Genomic DNA, 15,210 nt, shown 5'->3' with positions numbered 1-15,210 from the left:
ATTCCTCCTAATGTGGGCTTCTTTCAGTGAAACCGAGGAAATTCAGCCCTGGTGCGAGTGTGCTCAAGTCGAAGTGCTCCTGTTCGGTGCATTTCAGCTTCGCTGAGATCCGCGATGTCGCAGCAGAAGAAATCAGGTGGTGTGTTCCGTGCAGGGATGGGTGCAGCCTCTCCCGGTGCAGCAGCTGCCCCCCCCCCCCCCCCCCCCCCGCCGGTGCAAGCAACCCCTCCGCGGTGCAGCAGCCCCCCCCCCCCGCGGTGCAAGCAGCCCCCCCGCCGGTGGGTGCAGCCCGCGCCCGCCCGCCGAGTGCCGGCGAACCCAGCCCTGACGCGGAGGGCTGGCTGCTGCAACCGGGCAGGCTCAGCGAGAGGCTTTATTTGGGCTTGTCCGGGCTTGTTCGGGCCTGAGCCTGCCTTTGTCTGTGCGATCCCAGGGATCGGAGTGGATCAAGAGGATCTGCCTCCGCGGTGCGCAGCTGCTTTGCTGAGGAGACCTGCTCGAGAGACCCCAGCAGCAGCCCGTCGAGGTGAGCCCTCCGAGCCCCCTGCCCGCTCCGGCCAGCGCGCTGTGCCCGCTGTGCCTCTGCCTCTCGGCTCTGCCAGCGGCTCTGCAGGGCCTGCTTGTCTCTGAGGAGGGGCAGTACCAGGTGGTGGTGGTCCGGGCAAAAGTGGACGGACAGGTAAGCTTTCAGAGGTCTTGAAAGTCATGTAGGAGAGCATTGCAGTAACTGCCCGTGCTGGTCTGACATGTTGGGGTAAAAGGGGTAAAGGGTGTTTCCTTTTCCTATTTTTTTTCCTTTTCTCTTCTGTGGCCCTCTTCCTTCAAGTCCTTCATACACAAACACACGCTGGAGCTGAGGATACTGGGGACTGTCTAGATTTTGAAGGATCCTGGAAAGTAATAGAACCCAAAAAAGCAGCTGTGTGCTCACGCTGTCTGTGCTGCAGCTGCACGCGGGGAGCTGAGCATGTTACTTGGCTACTTGGGCTCCAGGTCTAGCGAGCAGTAAGTGATTCTGATGGGTTGTCTGGCTTCTACATCGAGGAGACAAGGTAACTGAATTGATGTGGTGTTAGGCACTCTGTGATTCATTGTCACGTCTAGCATTTACATGGGGAACATGGAAGCTGAATACTCAATTCTTTGCTCTTTGCAAGGAGCTGGCAGCTATTCCCCTCTCCTGCTACACTTGGCACAAACTGTCCTTTCTGTCCTGTTTCCAGTGTTGTTACCTGGCTCAGCATGTTGCTTCCACATTCATTTTGTAAAGGGAAGGGTAAATAATATAGCTGAAATGTTGCCGTCGCCTGATGCTCACGTGGGGGAAGAAAGCTGTTACGCTGTTTGGCTTTGCTCCTCACTGCCCCTGTTAAGTCTTCCCAAACACTGGCAAAGTGAAGCTTGGCTTTACTTGCATCTGGGTGCCCAGTGCATCACTCACCTGCTTATGAGGTTTCAGGTGTCTGCAAACCACCAGTGAGGTTAATCTGTATAGCTGGTATATCACATAGGAGACGGGGCTTTTCCATTACTTAGGAAGGGCTAGCTCAGATAAGAACTGAAAAACACAGGAGGAGTCATTTCAGATCAGAGGTATAAGTAAGTACCAGTCTGTTAGAGCTAATTGTCTGCACCAGCACAGATCTGGGCTCTGGGCTTGGTATTATTTCCCCTGCTACCTTTCAGGGGCACCTCAGCAGAGTAGGTGAGGTGAATGGTTATGAAGTTTTCATCTGTATTTTGAAGATAAGCAGCCTACCTCTGTCTGTACGTACTTGATATTTTATTAGCTGTATATATGGCAGCATGTTTTGGAGTTTCCATCTACGGAGGAGTGAGTTTGGTCAATTGTTATTGGCTTCATAATTTTTGAGTGCTGTGAGGTGGGGTTTTTTATTTTGTTTAGTAGACCAGAGATGATAAGGGTGAAACTTCTGGCTCAGAGCTCTGTGAAATGACCTACTCAGCCTAAATTCCAAACAGGGTAAGAGGGGCAAAGGATTCTTAAATAATGAGGCTCCTTCCTTTCCCTCCCCACCCTGTCCCCGCTTGCTGCCCTCTGCAGCTGACCCAAGGGTGCTGGGTACAGGCAGTGCTGGTGACCACACTTCTGTCTTGTCATCTCACACTGTGTTTTGTCCCCAAAGAGAAAGTTAATTGACCTATTTTAAGTAGTTTCAGAAAGCTGAGGCACAAAAAGAAAAAAACAGAAACTATTTGAGGTGTGAGTGATGTTGGGGCAGTAACATGAGGCTAAATCCACCACTTGGGCACGTCCACTGATTTTGGTGACGTGATGCTAGGGGTCCCTGTTACTTTGTCCCTTTGACTCCAGACTGAGATTCTCTAAAATCAGTTTTGTGGGTTTGTGGGGCTTTCTGTCATTCTCCTCACTTAAAAAGGCTAACAAAAACATCTGCATCTATCTGTGTAGACAGAAATATGGATAAGCTTTAGGGAAGGGAGTTTGATCAGAGCAGGAATGGAAGAACTCCTCTGAAAAGAGTAGGTTATGAATTGACTACTACTGCTAGCCGGCCAGTCGTATTCTCTGATACTTTGCTCTGTTTCTATCTGTCCTGTATCATGGAGGATGGACAGGCTTATAATGTGACACAATAGCAGATTTCCTACCAATAAGGAGAAAAGAGCTTTTATTTGTCCTGACCTGTTGACATCTCAGTGCATGTACCTTGCCTGAAAGCATGGGGGAACTAGAAGATTTTTAGTACAGATTTTGAAAAATCTTTTCCTTGCAAGGACTTATACTGTGGCGTTGGAAGAAGGCTGGTTAAATGAGAAACAAAACATCAGAGCCTTCTGACTAAACAGATGTCAATCCTCCTTCTTATAAAATGCGGTTATTTCTGCTTGTTCTCTATGGCTGAATGGAGAGGACTTACCCTCACCAGTTTTCCTTATATGACTGGGATCTCATTTTGAGTATACAGTGAAACTTTCTAATCTGTTCTGTAGGTAAGTCTGTGTTTCCTTGTATTTTGAAGGTAGAACACCAGTAATCTTCCAGTAACTGGTACAGACCATCTCTTAATGCAAATGGAGAGAAGTTAATAACACATGCACCATTGTTTTGTTTGCAAAGAGAGTCTCAGCTGAAGGGGCTTATACAACTGTGGGATGTTAATTTGAGCCTTCAGTTTTATGGGGTTTTTTCTGTTTGCATTTGAATGTGTTGTAGGAGAAGTGACCAGGCATCAAAGCTATGCCCAGCCTGTCTGAAGCAGCCTTCTCCCTGATATAAGAACCCCTCACCCAGTGTACAAGAGAAGGATTTGGTAAGAGGAATTGCACTAAACAAATTTTATACTAGTGAAAATGTAGTTTGAATCTTTTTAACTTGAGCCTTCCTGCAGATGTTCCCCCCTGGTGATGTGGGTCTACTGTTAACATCTCTTTACAAGGGAACCAGCTAAGATGCAAGACTTTAACCTTGTCTGTAATGTTGCAGTGCACTCGTGATTAATTGAAATGCATCTTACAAGGGGTGACAGTTTTTTCCCTTGTGCAGCTAGATATAGCCCACATCAAGTTTTGCTAAATGCAGGCTTTATTCACCTCAGAAGCCACCTGAGGATGAAGCTAGATGCAGGAGCTATGTCTGGCACTGTTTCAGTACAAGTAACCTTGGGCAGGGAAATGAAGACGTGCTTCAGGGGAGCATCCGAGGGTAACTTCTCTAGCTGTATTGTAGCATCCTACTGCCCTTTCACCAGCTTTGGTGTCACAATGTGTGTCTCATCTCCTCGGGCAGGTAGGAAGGCAGATAACCTGCTGATAACAGTTGTGATCTTCCCATCTCCCTGCATGCTTTGGTGGTGCATGGTAAGCCATCTCTCAGTGCAGAGGATGGTGACAACTTCAGCCAGTGGTGCATGGAACTCTTCTGAAGTTCTCTGCCGGTTGTGGAGCAGTAGTGGGCATCAAAACATAAATTTCCCTAATGCAGCTCAGACATGGGGAGAAGCTGTGCAGGCAGCAGACCTCGTTTTGACACTTTGCCTCTTGCTTTGAGGGAAACGTGTACAAATAGGTGGGTCTGGCCTTGGAAGAAAGGAAAGAAGCATGTTCGGAAGGAGATTCATTCTATAAAGATCCCTCAAAGTCCTGATAAAGGAGGAGCCTTGAGCTTAACAAGCAGGAAAGGACAGAACTGCTGTGGCAGTAAAATCTCTGCTATGAATCAGCCTGGCAGTGTCCTCTCTGTCCCAGCAGACTGAATGGGGGTACAGGCCAGGAACTTCTTGGATTGGATAAACTTGTCTTTCCCAGGCCCATCTAGGCTATAAAACCACAGGTTTCTGGTTTTTAGACTGACATGCTAGCGTGGGCACGGGCCTACTACGCTGCTGCTCTGCGTTTGTGATCTGTGGCTAATGCTTGTGCATGGCTTGGTTAAGGGTCGTGCTTACATTCCTCTGAAATCTGCAGTGCACTGGGTTCTGCCCAGGCGTCTCCCAAGGTGCTGAGTCAGCAGAACCCCGGAACAGCCTGATGTTCTTAGCTTACAGTCACTGCTGCAGAGTGGAGCCAGCTAGGAAAAAGGGTAGCCTTGCTTCCAGGAGCTACGGCAGCATTACAGCCTTAGATGGGGCTATCCACCGTGCTTCACCGTTTTGCAAAACTCACTGCCAGAAAGCAATTTTGTCTGTGGCATATCCACATAAAAATTAATGGCACTTATGTACACACAGTAGCTAGCTCAGCTGCTGGTAGAACTGAGCTGTTTGTGTAAGCTCCAAAATGACTACTTCTTAAAGTTCTTCTAGTTCTTCTCTAAGATGCTATATGGGGGCAACCAATGTTTATGGTATATGAAAAATAACCACAGAGCAGGTTTAACAGAACATTTTTACTTCTTAAAGCTTTGCATTCAGTCTGTGTGTTTTATTTAAATTAGGTAAGATATGGAGAGAGAATAGTGTAGAGGGAAGAGATAACATGCAGTAAGTTCTGTGTGTGAGCTATGACGGTGCATCTGCTTTCTTGGTAACACCAGTGCTAGATGCTTTTCCAGCCAGTGAGACTGGACTACTTTAAAGGTCTTGCAGTTGAAGTTCAGATGTTGCTGCTGGACATCTCTGATCTCATCTGGGATTGAAGAGGTGGGGTGGGGGGAAAGGTAATGAAAGCTTTGTTAAATATTGTTACTACAAGAATAGGATTTACTAGAATATGGAAAGTAGAGGGCTGTTTTTGCTGATCTTCATGTAAAAAGAAAAATGAAATCCAAAAGAAAGGAAGAAGTTGCACTGAATCTGGCAAAGAATGAGTTGTGTAACTGCTGTGGAAGCAGGCGTAAGTCTGGTGTACTCTGTGTGCATGTTTCTCACTGCACAGTATGTGGAGAAATTCAGTGAGTGATGTGCGTATTAATTCCATGGGTTTATCTTGTTTTGATGTGGGGATTTAATAGTGCTTAAGCCAATGATGTTAACCAGGCCCAGTCAGATCCTACATGAAGATTCACTTGGGTGAGATGTGGCAGATTTTAAATATGGTGCCTTTTAAGGAATGGGAGAAGACGGTTGCTCTAGAATTTCTTCATAGTATCCCTACCTGTACCATGCTTTATGGAATTTTTGTGTCTATCTTTTCTGGAGTAGGAATTGAGTGACAGATGTAGCTGTCCTGCAGATCTCAGTAACGTAATAACCTGAACTCCTGCCTGACTTTCCCCCGTTATATCAGAGAGCTTGTGTGCTTCTCAGAGCGCAGGAAGGTTTGTGGAAAGAAGCTGTTGAGAGCAGATCTGGCTTCCATCTGCAACGTGATCCCAGGGCTACAAAACTGCTGCTGCTTTTTCACTTGTCACCTGCAGTAAGGTGAAGGGAGCCTGTTACCCGGATGGCTGTGTGCCTCTTTGCTGAGCGACTAGGTGAAAATCGATAGGGTTAGGAATGCAGCTGTCCTACAGGTACAAATGCTGACTAGTCTCAGACTAGCACGGTTATCTTTTCCCCCTGTTATTCTGTCACTTACCCATGTTGCGTGATTCTTTGCCTGCCTTGCTGTGTTTTGCAGAAAGAATAGCCAGTACTGTCAGTTCTTTTCTCTTAGTTCTGCTTCGTTTTATGCAGCCTGTGGCTCACTGTGAAGGTGTCCCGTTTCCTACTAGCGGTGAGAGCGCGGGGCGTGCAGGCTGGAGTGTGGCAGGAGCACGAGAGGCAGAACTGTCTCAGTTTGTGGAGAGGGGGAACGCCAAAGCAGGAGCCTGCGCGACCCCGGAGCCCCAGCGCAGCTGGCTTGCGGCGTATCAGACCAAGCAGCAGGAGGCTGGGGTCACTTGGGAATTCAGATGGACTTTGGGTACCACTGCCAGCTGGATCATCTCCTACCACCGAACTGTAAGAAACCGGTAAATATCTTTCCTATCTAGGGTCTCATAAGGAAGGCTTCTGCTGCATGATTAATAAAAAAAGGCAAGCAGGAGTTGTTAAGCAGCTTGTCCTGTATTTGGGGAATTAGGGTGCTGTAGGGGGTTTGGAGAAGGAGAAAGCAACAGGGAGAGGATGATAATAACAATGCTTAGTAAGCATTGCCAAGAGTCATAGCCTGGAACTGTTTTCTGGTTGATTGGGTAGCATATCGCAGGAGTTGCACTGGGAGATGGAATAATACAGCACTAGTTTGAAAATTTTCGCAGGTTAACCCAAAACCCAGGACCCATATATCATAGGACTTGTACCAAACCAAACTTACCAAATGTGTTCTTATCTTAGAAAGGGAAACCAACCTGTCTGTAAGGTTATAAGTCAGGAAAACTGATTGTAGTTGGAGACTGACACCTTGTTTGGGAGAAAGGAGAGAATTTGTTCTTGCTTTGCAACCACCACTAGTGGTTTGGTATAGCTTTAAGATGACTTTTCTCTGGGATGTCAGTTTATCCTAGTAAGTGTAATAGAATCAGCTAGACATTACTTCTAGTTCTGTGGTTTAGAAATAGGCAGGCTTGATTAAAACAGCCTGTATAAAAAACATTGAGCATCCTGACTGGTTCTGAAGTTAGCCTTGTTTAAAATAGGCAGTTGAACTAGCTGTTATCCAGGAGTCTTTCAACCTAAATCTTTCTGAAGTTTGAAAACTGTCGCTCCCATCTTTCTCATTCAAGCTTTCTCCTGTTGCTCAGTTTCACCTACTGATTTCATGGATGAAAATTCAGCTTTGTTGTGCCTTATACAGGAAGCATTTGAAGCTTCCAGTGACAGAGGATCTGTTTGCATCAGGCTTCCAGCAGGAGTTGTTCCTATCTTTAGAGAAATTCGGTGACATTCTTCAGGCACTAGCTCAAGGCTTGTGACTAGGTCAGCTACACCTTAAAACTCCATTGTTGACAATAGGAATGAACTTGAAATGTGCTAAATTAAATGAAGCTTTTGGTATCACATATTTCAGTGATGACAAAATGATTCTTGCCTGATTGCCCGCTTGTTTGGACCCCACACGATGGTGAAACCCGTTCACATCTGTGGAGGGGGCTTGTGGATTTCTTATTTGAGGAAAAAATACTCATGTCTGTTGTCCCAGACTCAAGGAATTAAAAACGTTGAGTTGCAACTTGTATGTTCTGTCCAGGTACATAAATAGGAAGGGTGGAGAAGGACGCTCCTACATACCTGCCTGTGATGAAATTTCACTTATACTTAATACCATGAAGATTTTTGTCCATATTAAGGAAAGATGATTTTCTAAGATGAATCTGCAGTGATTTGGGAGAAAGAATTAATACCTTGTCTCATGCAACAGTTGTTAAGGCTAATGCGGAATAAACTCTTCAGGGGTAGGGATGCATTCTTCTACTATATCTCTGTACTGTTCCTGGTACAGAAGTCCCATTCAGTTGACATCTTAGATTGTACCGTAAAAAAACATAACAAGCTGCACTAATTTAATAGATATTGTCTAGAATGATTAAGATCTTGGCTGCCAGGGGCAGGACTCAATGGATTAGATCCAACTGAGACATATTTTTGCACCTAAGATGCTGGTCCCTTGCAGCTGAAGGCTTGGGTAGATTTGTTTGGACCAGCTGAGCAATACTGATGCGGCATGCTGCACTCCCTCTTTTCTGCTTGGGGTGTTGGGCCCATATTTTTTTGGGCTGCCCTTCCTGTGAGGCTTGAATACAAGGGTGGTTTTGTGGCTCTGCGTTCTACTGGAGCGTTAAATGGTTTCAGTTGAATGACTTGTTTCCTCCTTTCCTAAAGCACTAGGAATTCTTATAAAGTAACAAGCAGCAGAAGGGAGCTAAAACGATGTGAAAAATTAAAAGCAGGATCATTATCCTGCTGCAGAGGTACAGGGTTGTTCCCCCAAGCATCTTTTCCCTGGCCCTGTCGTGCTTAAATTTTAGCGGCTCAAAGGAGAGTTTTACAGTTCCCAAAACAGCAGTTCTTCAGTCTCACATGTCCCCGGAGGAGGATCAAAGATGAAGTAGTATCTTCCTTTTCTGTACCAGATTGTTTTGCTCTCCTATAGCTGTGCTTGTCCCTGACCTATTAATTGCCTTTGAGATAGTCTGGTTTGTTGGGATCCTGATGGGAAATGTTGGAGGGATGATTAAGTCGTTGTTTAAACAAGACAGCTAGTTCCAGAGTGGGACATGTTTTCAGGGCAGGAAGGTGGGTGCTGTTGTCAAGTCTTGATTTTGATGTTTTGGAACTGTTTGCTTTTTTTCCTCAGGGTGAAAAGGTTACAGTCAAGAAGTGATTTGTTAATTAATTGATGTCATCTCCTGGGACACAGGGAATGGAGCCTTTGTTCTATTATCACAGTGCCTGGTGGGTAGTATTGTTCTCTGCTGTGCTGGTTTGATTGGCGTGAGTTACAGCACTTAATTTCACCGTTATCAATATCCTTTGGTATTATATAGAGGGCATGAACAACAGAAGCCACTGAACTTTATCTGGTGACTCTTGCAATAAACCCAACAGTTTTGTCTTGGGTTACAGTATATCACCTGAAAAAGCGTGTGCTTCCAAATGCTGCCTGTTCTGAAGACTTGGTAATAGCCAGGAGTTTGGGGTTATAACATCTGCTTTTCAATTTGATGTGTTTCCAAATCTTGCCTTTCAGTTGGTGCTCATGCCTTTCTTTGCAGGATGACAGGTTTCTGATAAGTTGTTGGAAGATAAAATATAGTTTCACTGTGAGCAGAACAGGGTGAGGGCAAGAAATAATTGAGTCTTGGCTTGCTCTGTCTCGCTGTCCAGACACAAAGCAAAGTCCTGAGGTGCAGAGTTTGTAGTCTGGCACGTTAGGAGGGGGAATAGAAGGCTTGGGTGTCTGGGAATATACAGACGTAGTGTTGCCAGTGGATCACTGCAAGAAATCAGAGGCTGATGAAAGCCAGTGGGCTTCTAGCCCTGCAGCATGTTTTACCTTTATACTCAAGTGTTGCACAAGAGGTCCTCCAGTAATAACCTGCTTTTGAGGCTATGATGCAAGAGTTAAGGAATTGCTTTGCCCTGAAGGTTGTCTTCTCACATGTTCATGTGTTTCCAGGAACTGAGGGTTGCAGGAGTACTAGATAACACCCGAGATACTCAGGCTGTTCCATACGTATAATAGGAAAGTCAAATGGATTTAGTACAAGTAAGTATTGGTCCCTTTTTCATTTGTTTTGCAGGTGATCGTGTTCCCAGTCAGTTCTCTTTCTGTCTAACATCACAGGCATGACCTAAGAGCAGAGCTGTGCAGTCAAGCGAACCCACCAAGACTTTAAACAGTTTTGTGTCTTAAACTATTAGACATCTGGAAACACTTTCTTGTTCCACTGTCTTGCCTGAATGGTGGTGTATGAAACTTGGGAGCTCATTGAGATAAAGATGGATTGCAGACAAGTAAGTTGGGTTTATCTTGTTAATATTTTTATTTCTTAGAGGCTTTAACCAGGTCTGGGGGTAAGGGGCAGGGTAACTGTCAATTTATGATTTTGAGCCTCTTCTCCCTTGAAAGCTGTTTTCTTTAGTACTGCTGCAGTTGCTTTATCAATTCTTTGTTTGTCCGCAGACTCTTGCCTTCTGTGAATGAGAAGAGAGGAGGAGCTCGAACAACCTCTGCTCTAACTTCTGTCCTTGCGTGATGCCAGCTGTGAGTGTTTCTTTGGCAGTGTCTTAGCTGGTTGTTGTGAACAATAGTCAAGGAAGCAATCAGCAAGTATACTGCCCTAGAAGTGCTACACATTGTTGGGCCTGCCTCATCTCCTTGGCTTTGAGAGGTGGATGGGGATCCAGGTTGGGATGCTGCCCAGGTGTATTGTGTTGCACTGGGGTTGGAGCAGAGGGCTAACATCAGAAATGCCACAGGATGCATGGTGATGTGGTCACTGCGTCAGAAATGAAACAAAGAAAAGAGAAGATGAATGTGTTGCAAGTTGCTTTGCTCCTTCTTTGTCATTCCCACGTATGCATCTCCCTGAGAGTAAAATACAGCTATTGTGAGTAACACTGCAAAAATGCAACACTAGATACTGGGAGAAGGGCCTGCTTTTAGGAAGAATTCATCCAAGCCCCGATCTCAGGCTGGTAATGGCAAGCTAACTTGGCTTTGAACCTAGCATGGGAGCAGCCAACCTGTAGTAACTCTTTCTCCTGGGTGCCGGTCAGCAGCTATGCATTGCAAATACGTGGCGTCAGGTGCCTGAAAACTTAGCTGATTTTTCTGGGGTAGAATTAATTGGATTTTCATTATGCAATGAGACATTACTTCTTACCTTGTTTGGATAAGATGGAGGCAAGGAGAATTTTTGGAAAGGACAAATCTACGATATCCAAAAGCTCCCCAAGCTTGGAAGAAGGAAAGGCCTTGCTAACTCTTGTTTAAACTTCCAGTACTCACACAGAGGATAAGAGCTTACACTGGTTTTGATCAAACCAAGTTGCTTTTGTCTTTTCTGTGGCCCTCACCGACTTGGCATGAGCTGGGTGTCATAATCCCAGGGACACTGGAGTTCCAGCACTCTTTAAAAAACTAGCTATGACTTCACTTGCACACACTTGTTTGCTTTTTTTTTCTTTTTTTTTTTTTTGCCAGACATGAAAATAATTGCACCAATTACAGGGAGCTGTGAAACTTCATGAACTGTCTATAAAAGTTCTGCACTCAAAAGATAATGGTTGGTCAGAAGGGAGCGTGGTATCCTTCTGTTGCAAATCTTCTGAAAATTCATATCTTCAGGATATTTGTCATGAGGCAGATATTTTGAGCTAGTACATCAGATTTCCTGTTAAAATACTTTTTTCAATGGCTTTTTACTTTCAGGTGTTTTCCTCTTTATGGAGCCAAAGATGACCATCAGTTCCAGGCTTTTTGGGGAGAAACAGGATGTGGTGTTATAAGTAATGAGAAGGTCTAAAAAAAAATATTTGGAAGATCACCATTATGCTGTGTAACTGCCCTTTCTCAAAGTGCTGGTGCTCCATACTTGAGTCTGAGCTGGGTGTTGGCTGAATGGAACTGCTGCAATGACTGGAATGTGGCTGGGGTGACAAGTGGGGCTTGACCAGTCTCACTTACCATGTGATAGCTGAGCAACTTCACCTGTGCTGAAGTCAGTGAATTTGAATTCCAGGTCATAAGATAATGTTCTGCTCTTCATGTTTCCTGTACCCAGCTTTGCAGTAGTGGTTAAGCCAGGATGGCTGGTGGTGACTAACCATCCCGTTAGGTTCTGTAAATACGTGGTCACTCTATTTCACATTGCTCTGTTCAGTGTTCTCTTTGCTGCTTGGGAAGGAAGCATGATGCAAACAGCTTTGTTGACTGCCAAGCGGTGTTCTGGAGTTCTGCGCTGGGAATGTGGCTGGGCTGACCCCTTAGGTGGGTGAACGGCAGTGGCTGTGTTCCAGCCTGCTGGGACCCAAGCGGTCAGCACCTGCACATCAAGAGAGAATCTGCAAATTGTTTAACACAAGTATTTTATGCCTGCCTTCAAATAAGGTGAGGATTATGATACGGTGTTTTACAACCCATTTCCAAGGTCATAGTTGGATTCTGGACTGTAGATGTTGACTACCATTGTGTCAATGAAAGAAAGAGTCTGCAGGGCTCTGTTGCACTTTAGCAGAATTGTCTTTTTGCTGCTGTGCACTTCATCTGTTTCAAATAACTTGTATGAGATAACTTGAGTGAGGCTTTGAGCTCAAGGGAAGGTGACATGCTTCATGACTTTTCCTACTTGAGTGTCTCATTATTAGCTTTTATATTCCTGTCTCATCTTTGTTAAAACTACAGGCCGTGGGCAGACCTTTCTGCTGTGAAGTACAGCGTATATCTCCAATTTAATTTGCAGTAAAAGCTACACTGCAAAAATCCTACTATATGGCCTATTTTCCTATTACTAAACATAAAAATGCAGTCCATATGGTTTTATTATAGGTAATGAGAATGGCTGAAAAAATCGCATTAGAAGATTACTACACACACAGAGTGCCTCTTTGTATGCTGTGCTAGTGCCCTTTCCCAAGGTGCTGCCACTCCATACTTCAGTCTGAGCTGGTGACTTTAAGACCAGATCTTAAATGTAGTATTTTTTTTGTTCGTGGCATACTCTGTTTCATTGTGAGCGTACAATATTAATACCTTTATTTTTCTCCACACAGCCACAGCATGAAGGAATATCCCATATTAACCTCCTAATTTAAATTGGAAATGAAAAACTATCGCAAGACTTGGAGCATACTTAAATTCATTGATTCTGCTGGCTGGATTCCAGGAGTGTAACTAATTACATTCTGCCTGCAAAAAATTCTCATTGCTTGTGGCTTTTTTGAGAGTTGCTGGCTTGAATTCTTGTGTGATCTCTGCAGCCTGACCAGACTTTTTTGATGCTAATGGAAAACTGCTTAAAATGACTAAGCATCTCTGCTCGCTGAACAGATCCAGTGTAGTGCCCTGCGGCAGGTGATGACTGAGTCCTGTTTCAGCAGGGCGCACTCTGCTCTGTGGCTCTGGTGCACTGGAGGTGGAACACAAAAGACTGCATAAATCCCAGGGTCGTCTTGATCCAGCAGGTTTTTACACAGTCATGCTTGCCGCGGGACCACTCTTCTATCCCAGTGCTGAGCCTGCAACAGTTGAAAATCAGTTACTCCTGTGGCTGCCTGTCACGTTGGTCTGGTTAAAGAAGATAAGGCACTGCATATTTCAGTCTTTTAAGGATCACGGGGAGCCAGGTTGGAGTAGCAGCAAACACACTGGAGTTAGTACTCGGACACTGAAAGCAGGCCTGCCTGCCTTGGAGGGCACGCTTCTCCGTTACTATCGAACAACAGAGGGATGGGAAGCAGGAGAATGGTGAGTAATAATATAGAAGCAGCAGCAACAGCAGAGAAAGTCGTGGTGTTTAGTTTTGCATAATCAAGGTAAAATAGGAATTCATACAGCATTTGTTAATTCTAGAGGATTTAGAACAAGTTTAAACTAACTAGTTAGAGTGCTTATGATCGGTTAGCGCAATAGCGTGAGGGCAGCTTTGGTAGTACTTTACCAGTGTTAGCTTTTGTTGTGTGATAAGTCTGTTTTCTGGTGGAGAGGAGGAGCTATTGGCATGAACCTTCCCTCATATAGCGGTTAAATTGAAACGGGAGGCTGTTGTCTTAGTTGTGCTGTCTTACAACTGCAGGAGTTTCTTGTTTTCAGTGAAGTGTGGGAGACCTCGGCTGGTCCGAGGGGTCAGAATGCAAGCTTAACGTTGACCTTGAGCAGATACCCATGTACCCTTGAAAAGTCCGGAAAGTCCAGAGAAGAGCTGAGTAAACAAGATTAAGGAACTGCCAGACTGCAGGTAGAAGATGTTTATCGAAGATGTAGCAAAGAAAAGGTCATCCAATCGTGAACTATTGGTCTTTGAGTGAACCAGTCATGTATGGGCACACATTCTTAAGAAAGATATAAAAAGGCTTGTGAAAACAATAAACGGGGCCTTTGGGCTTTTGTGCGTAATTCCTTGTGTGTCGTGTCCGTCTCAACAGTGACACTGGAGGTCATGTTCTCCACCCACATCTCCCATCACTGAGCTTGGTAAAATGCTGCAGGTGAGACACACGTATGTGCCCTAGCAGAGGGGGGTGTGTGTGTAAGAGGGAGCAGTTTCAATGAGTTGGCTTCACTAGCCTAGCATCTACCTTTTCCATGGGATCTGATACTTCTTTTTTTTTTTAGGCTCAGTGCTTGCTTTGCTTAGATGGCTGGGGAGAAAAGAAAGAAGTGTGCATCTAATTCTGTAGAGCTAGCGTGATTTCTGTAGTATAACATTACTATTTGTGTGGTTGAATGACTTCTGTTCTTCATGGGCTGTACCCCACGTTCCTCCACAGCATGCCTAGATTTTCCATTTGTGGGAAGAGTTCTATATCCCAGTGAAGTACATTCCTTCCAGCAAGATTACCTGTGCAGAGCCTGACACAGGACTGAGTGAAGAAAAGGTGCTGGTTCGATTCACTTTGCCTCCAAGCACCACCTTCCTTTTCTCCTTCACTTCTTGGGATGCAGATAGAGCTGAAGACTTTCCTGCGCCTTATTGCCAGCCACCAAAACTATAAAACTTTGCTTTGCAGTTTCCTACACAAGGAGAGTCACGGAAAACGCTACTGTCCTTTATAGCTCCAAATTACTGTATTGGCTCTATGTACTTCCATGTGTATTGCAATTCTGCTTCCAGGAAGTCTGTTCTGTTTGTAACATGGTCTCCCACGGTGCCAGACTTCCAGCATCACTCTTTGCATGCAAATGTCAGATTCCTCTTAGTTGTCTTGGTAGTACCTAGTTGTACTTGTTACAGAGCTGTCTTGACCCCAGTGTTTACCAAATAAAATCTTTCACATCTCTGAAAACTTTTTCTGAGAAGGAAAGCCTCATGAGAGTTGGCTGTATTGTCTGCACCTATTTAACTGACCACCTTGTTGCTTAGTGTTTGTAGTGCATACGTACGGAATGTATTTCCTTGTGGGTATTTTGCTTGATTCTTGTAAATCTATTTTGGATTTCTAATCTAATCTGGATGGGGCATCTGCTGAGAATTTGTTGTGAAGGCTGTCAGTGATCACTTTGGAGTTTCTTGAGCAGTCCTAGATGTCTTTCATTAATGCTATATCTATCCAAAATGGAATAGATGGGGTTAATAAAGCCAAGGATTAGGCCCTTAATCTGTGCCAGGACTGCTAGAAATGTAATTATTTTTGTGTGTGTGTG

At 44.8% G+C, this 15,210-nt stretch overlaps 1 long non-coding RNA gene across 3 annotated transcripts; it reads left to right on the top strand.

Annotated features, from left to right (window-relative positions):
• Window positions 1-397: 397 nt before the first annotated feature.
• On the top strand, window positions 398-13,962 carry LOC121085186. 3 transcript variants are annotated; one of them, XR_005826976.1, is made up of 7 exons: window positions 404-526; window positions 3,200-3,296; window positions 6,099-6,376; window positions 8,701-8,798; window positions 9,647-9,860; window positions 10,030-11,958; window positions 12,621-13,962. It is a non-coding gene; the product is annotated as an uncharacterized LOC121085186 (long non-coding RNA). The 3 variants fall into 3 exon arrangements; XR_005826974.1 differs by having other exon boundaries at window positions 408-526; window positions 10,030-13,314; window positions 13,660-13,962; XR_005826975.1 differs by having other exon boundaries at window positions 398-526; window positions 10,030-13,962.
• The last annotated feature ends 1,248 nt before the right edge of the window (window positions 13,963-15,210 follow it).

The sequence above is a fragment of the Falco naumanni genome, chromosome 3 (genome assembly GCF_017639655.2).
Source record: "Falco naumanni isolate bFalNau1 chromosome 3, bFalNau1.pat, whole genome shotgun sequence".
In the NCBI taxonomy this organism is placed as follows: domain Eukaryota; kingdom Metazoa; phylum Chordata; class Aves; order Falconiformes; family Falconidae; genus Falco; species Falco naumanni.
Note: the sequence above shows the minus strand (reverse complement) of the source record. Positions and strands in the feature narration are given on the sequence as shown.